Source organism: Empidonax traillii, unplaced genomic scaffold (assembly GCF_003031625.1).
Source record: "Empidonax traillii isolate 1590-97213 ecotype Southwest subspecies unplaced genomic scaffold, ASM303162v1 scaffold1733:size90430, whole genome shotgun sequence".
In the NCBI taxonomy this organism is placed as follows: domain Eukaryota; kingdom Metazoa; phylum Chordata; class Aves; order Passeriformes; family Tyrannidae; genus Empidonax; species Empidonax traillii.
Window position 1 is genome coordinate 9,626 of NW_020956926.1, and position 5,000 is coordinate 14,625.

Below are 5,000 nucleotides of genomic sequence, written 5' to 3' on the forward strand. Positions count from 1 at the left end.
CTGGACAAGCCCATCCATCAGCAGGTCAGGATTGAGCAGGGAGTCTGGAATCCATTCCAGCCCTTGCTTTAATTTTGGGAAAGAGGGTTTTGCCAGGTCAGGCACCTCATACACAGAGCTGAGCTCGCAGGCTGTGTTTTATCCAGCAAGGTTTGATTAGTGCTGACATAGATGACTTGCAGCTCTAATTAATCTTAATAGCTGGATTCTCATCCAGCTGGTCGTTAATGGCAATTAATACTCCCCCTGGTGCTTCCCCAGATCAACTTCTGATTTAATACAGATCAACCTCTGATTTAATACAGATTTAATACAGATTAAATCTGTGATTCAACACTCAACAGCAGTTTTCTCTCCAGAACCCATTTTCCTCCTTATTGGGGATTTCATCTCTGACAGCACAACTAAACATATGCTTGGAGTGTTTATCCAAAGGCTTATCAGGATTTCATGTCTCTTGGCTATGGATTTATAAAACCTTCAGTGCTCTCGTTATTCCAAAAGCCCCAGTCGAGGCTCTGGGCCACCAGTGCTCCCAATCTGTACTGGTTTGCACTGGGAAAAGCTGGTGAGGTGGGCTGCTTGGGTGACTCCTTTTGGGTTTATCCCTCCTGCCTCAGCCAGGGAATGTTTTCCAAGCTCTGCCTGCAGATTTAATCTGTGTTTTTTCCAGCTGTGGCAGGTCTGTCCTCGTGGCAGATCCATTTGCTGGAGGGATGCAGAGCAGGGAGGCTCCTCCTAAAGCAGCTGGTGCAGTTTTGGGGTGTGAGAGGGGGAGAAAAAAGCCTGGAAGAAACAAAGCTGAGCTTAATATTTAAGGCTGGAATTCACCTCTGGGTGATATCCAAGTGTTGAGCCAAGGATTAAGGCTGGAAGGTGGATCCAGGTCCTGCTTCAGATCCTCCAGGTGTGCAAGGTGTGAGGGTTTGGAGGCAGCAGGATTGTTGTGAGGAGGATAAATAATTATTTTGGGGGGAGGGGCTGATTTCACGTGTTATTCTGTGACTCTGTCCAGCCTGTGTGAACCCACCCACGAGGGAAATGAAGACTCAGCTCTTCTCCCACATCACCTTCACTCAGCAGAAGGAACTGGGGCTTTTTCAGCTGCTTGCAAGCAGCAGCTCTGCAATTAAATCCGTTTATTCTGCATTAAAAAAAGTGGGTTTAAAATAGCAAACTGCTGCAATCTGGGTGGCTTTCCCCTCCCTGGAGCTGGAGATGGACAGTGGCTGCAGGAAGGTGACGCTGCAAGGACTATTTTTAGCAAGAGGCTCAGTCCAAATTCCCTCATGCTTGGCCTGGAACTCCCTCCCAGCGTGACTGACACATTAAGGAAGCAGCAAGCGAGGGATTGAAATGCTTTTACACATTTATTGGGGAGAAATTGGAGCTGGCTGTGGTGTGTGTGGCCGTGGGCACCTGTGGCTTGGTGTGCTTGCTGTTCTCCTGAGGGTGTGAGGGGATTTCTGGGCAAGGTATTTGTATTTTCTGGTGCCCCAGATGCTTTGTATTGCCTGGGAATCACATCCCACCTCACCCTAAACTCTCTTTTCAGCTACAGCCACTTGGCCTGAAATACAATTAAAAAAAAAAAATCAAAATATAAATGTCAGGGTGACCCACAGGGTGTTTCTGCTCTTTGATGTATCACCATTCAACACAAAAAAAAAAATCTGCTTTTTTTTTGGCTGCACTTCAAGGCATTGTTTGTTCCTGCCAGAGCTGAAGCTGCATTTCTGCTGTAAATAATGTGGGAAACACTCCTGGAAACACCTTGCAGTTGTTTAGGTGCTTTTGGTGACCCCTCAGGGCTTCCTGCTTGTTCCTGGGGCTCCAAAATCGAGAGTTAAAACACCTCCAAGGTGTGGTGAAGACCTTGTGCTGGCTCCAGCTGGGAGTAGGAGCTCACAGGATTCTGTGGTGGCTTTTCTGCACTTGCCTTGTGGTGGCCCAAGGCAGAAAAGCTTTTAAATCCGTGGTTTTGGAGCAGAAAACTCAGCAGAGGGTTTATTTTGGCTGTTGTGTGGGTTCACTTTGGTTCTCAAGCTCCATAATGGTCAAAAGCTGGTTCATGTCTGGTTTTCCCTGCTCTCCATCCTTATTAAATGAAAAATAATTAAAGTTGTCACCACTGCATTCGAGACATGAGGCTCAGCTCCAGAACATGGATAAGACCTTAAAAAAAAAAAAAAAAAGACACTTTTTAAAGCTGTTCAAGTGACATTTCTGCTTCTGGGTCTCAAGTGCCTGGGAAATGGGATGGTTTTGGTAGAGGGAGTGATTAAAGCAGTTATTAAGTGTTGTTAGAGGGGCATAAATGGATTTATCCATGGATTTGGCCCCTGGGGCTGCTCATCATCATCTCCAGGGAACTCCCTGGAGATCCCCTGGAGGGATCCCAGCCCTGGGTGTGCAGAAAACCCTTCCCTGGGCAAATCATTCAACTCAACCTCCCTTTCCAGAGCCTGTTTGGCTTTTTTCCCAGAGGGGAAAGGCCAACATTCCTGGTTTTGAGGTGATTGGAAAGCAAGGCCAAGCTTTTCTGGGTGCTTTAAATTTCTCCTGGAGGTTCTTGTTCTCTCTCTCTCCCATCAAAGGTGTCTTTGGGCATCAACTCCTCCTTGCTGAGCTGTCTACTAATAACAAGTTACCTGAGCCCTGAGATTGTCAGGAGGGAATTTTTCAGATGCCTGGGTTCTGGAAGGCCTGGGAATGGGATCAGGGCTGGTTTTCTGATGGGGTGGGTTAGTCCAGGCTGGGAAGGAGCTTGGAAGGATCCTGTATTTCTCCCTCCATGGATTTTCTCCAACTCCCAGGCCCTACTTGAGCAGTTTAACCCTTTCATGGAGCATCTGAGTGGCCAAATATCTCCTCAGTATCTGCTGGGATTTGCTGCAGCTCCCTCTGCAGCCTCCTGACGTCACCCAGTGACGGCTCAATCCATCCTGGAGCCGAGTTTTGGCTGGAAAAAGCCAAGCAAATCCCACGGGGAACATTCAGGGATGAGATTACAGCTGCTTGATTGTCCTGGCTCCTGTTCTGGGCGAGGCTTAACAAAGCTTGGGGACTTCCAAGATGTTCTTGGGTTTAAAAAAGACAATTTGCACCGTTTAAGCAGAGGGAAAAACAAACAAACAAACATAAAAAACCCCCAGTGAACAGGGAAAATACGTGCTCAGAATAATTTGGGGATAATTAAACCCATCGGCCTCCTCTTGAGAAGGGAGGGAAGGTTGTTTTTTTCCCCTCAAGCTGCTGGATGATTTCTGCGGCCCCCACAGATTTACTGAGTCTATTTGACCAGGTATCTCATCAAATCCCCGCAGCAGAGATGAAATCTGAGCCCAGCAGGGAGAATGCAGGAAAATTGCAGCACATTCCCCCCCCCTTTTCCCCAAGTGGAGACTTGGATCTGGATCATCCCCCAGACAACAGGGGTGAAGTACAGAGCAGTTATTTTTAGTTTTTAGTTATTTTTAATTGCAGTTATTTTTAGGTTTTAATTATTTTTAGCCCTGGAAAGCCGTGGGATGAGTTTTTTATTTGCTGGGGGTTAATGAGGGAGGATTTGTAATGGAAAGGGCTGCAGTGACTCAGAGTTTGGGGAATTCTTTGGGGCCGGTGGGTTTTACCCACTTGCAGGGAACAAACTTGCAGAGAAAATGGGATCAAATTCCTGTTTTTCTGAGTTGTATGAACTATTAAATAGTTTGTTAAGAGCCTGGAAAAGACAAATCTGCCAATGATGAGCCACAACTTCACCTTCATTTCCAGCTGCAGCTTCTCTGCTGGCAGAGCCCGATTTTGGGGGCCACAAGCCCAGCAGTGTCCGTAGCTCTTGGCACTGCCAGCTGAAGTTTTCAGGGCTATTTTGCTCTGATCAGGGTCTCTCAGGTGCCCCACCAGCTCTGTGTGGTGGGTTTTTCAACCCAGCTGAGCTCCCTGTGATTTCATCCACCTGCACCACGTACGTGACCTGAAAGGAGACACCAAAATAGTTAAAAATGGGGGGGAAATGGGGAAAAAAACAAAGCAGTGTCCCCAGGGAATGAGGCCTTTGGGCACATCCAGACCTTGGGAATAGCAGTGGATTATACAGAATAACAGGAATTGCTGTCCTGCTTTCCCTGGTGAGAGTGCAGGGCTGGGACTGTGCAGGGGGGAGGTCAGTGCTTCCCAAGCTGGGGGGATAATGTTGATTTCTGGAGCTCTGCTGTGTCCCAGGCCATTAAAAGTGATGCTCTGCAGATGGATCCACACCCAGCAAGACACTGGAGTGGGGAGTGAGCAATTCCCTTCTCTCCACATCCTTTTTTTCCCCCCCATGGTGTGATGCCAAGGCCTGGCTCTTCCCAGCCCTGCTCCCCCGTCCTCCTCATGTAATCAGTGTTTTACAAATCAGAAAATTGCTCTTTAATGCTCTGGTTTTATTCCTGCTCATCATCTCCCAGCTCTGCCTGCTCATTATCCCAGCTCCTCGGAGCGATTCCTCCTCCCAGCCTCCTGCTGCTCACTTTGTTCCTCGGAGCAGATCCAGCTGGGCCAGGATTGGCAGTGGGAAAAATCCATTTTTTTGCCACTTTAATCGCTGCCTGGTGCAGTGGGATGATGCTGCTTGGTCCCAGGAACCCCCCCAGAGCTGCTTCTGTCACTGCTGCTCTTCCCAGCTGGGTGGGAGAGAAAACACAGGGCAAGGTCCAGGAGTTGGGATAAAGATCAGGAGAACTGCTCCAATGGGGGTGCCTTCCCATGGGATCAGTCCCTCAGGAGCTGCTCCAGGTCCCTTCCCATGGGATCAGTCCCTCAGGAGCTGTTCCAGGTCCCTTCCCATGGGATAATCAATCCCTCAGGAGCTGCTCCAGGTCCCTTCCCATGGGATCAATCCCTCAGGAACTGCTCCAGGTCCCTTCCTATGGGGTCAATCCCTCAGGAACTGCTCCAGGTCCCTTCCCATGGGGTCACTCCCTCAGGAACTGCTCCAGTGTGGATCAGTCCTTCAG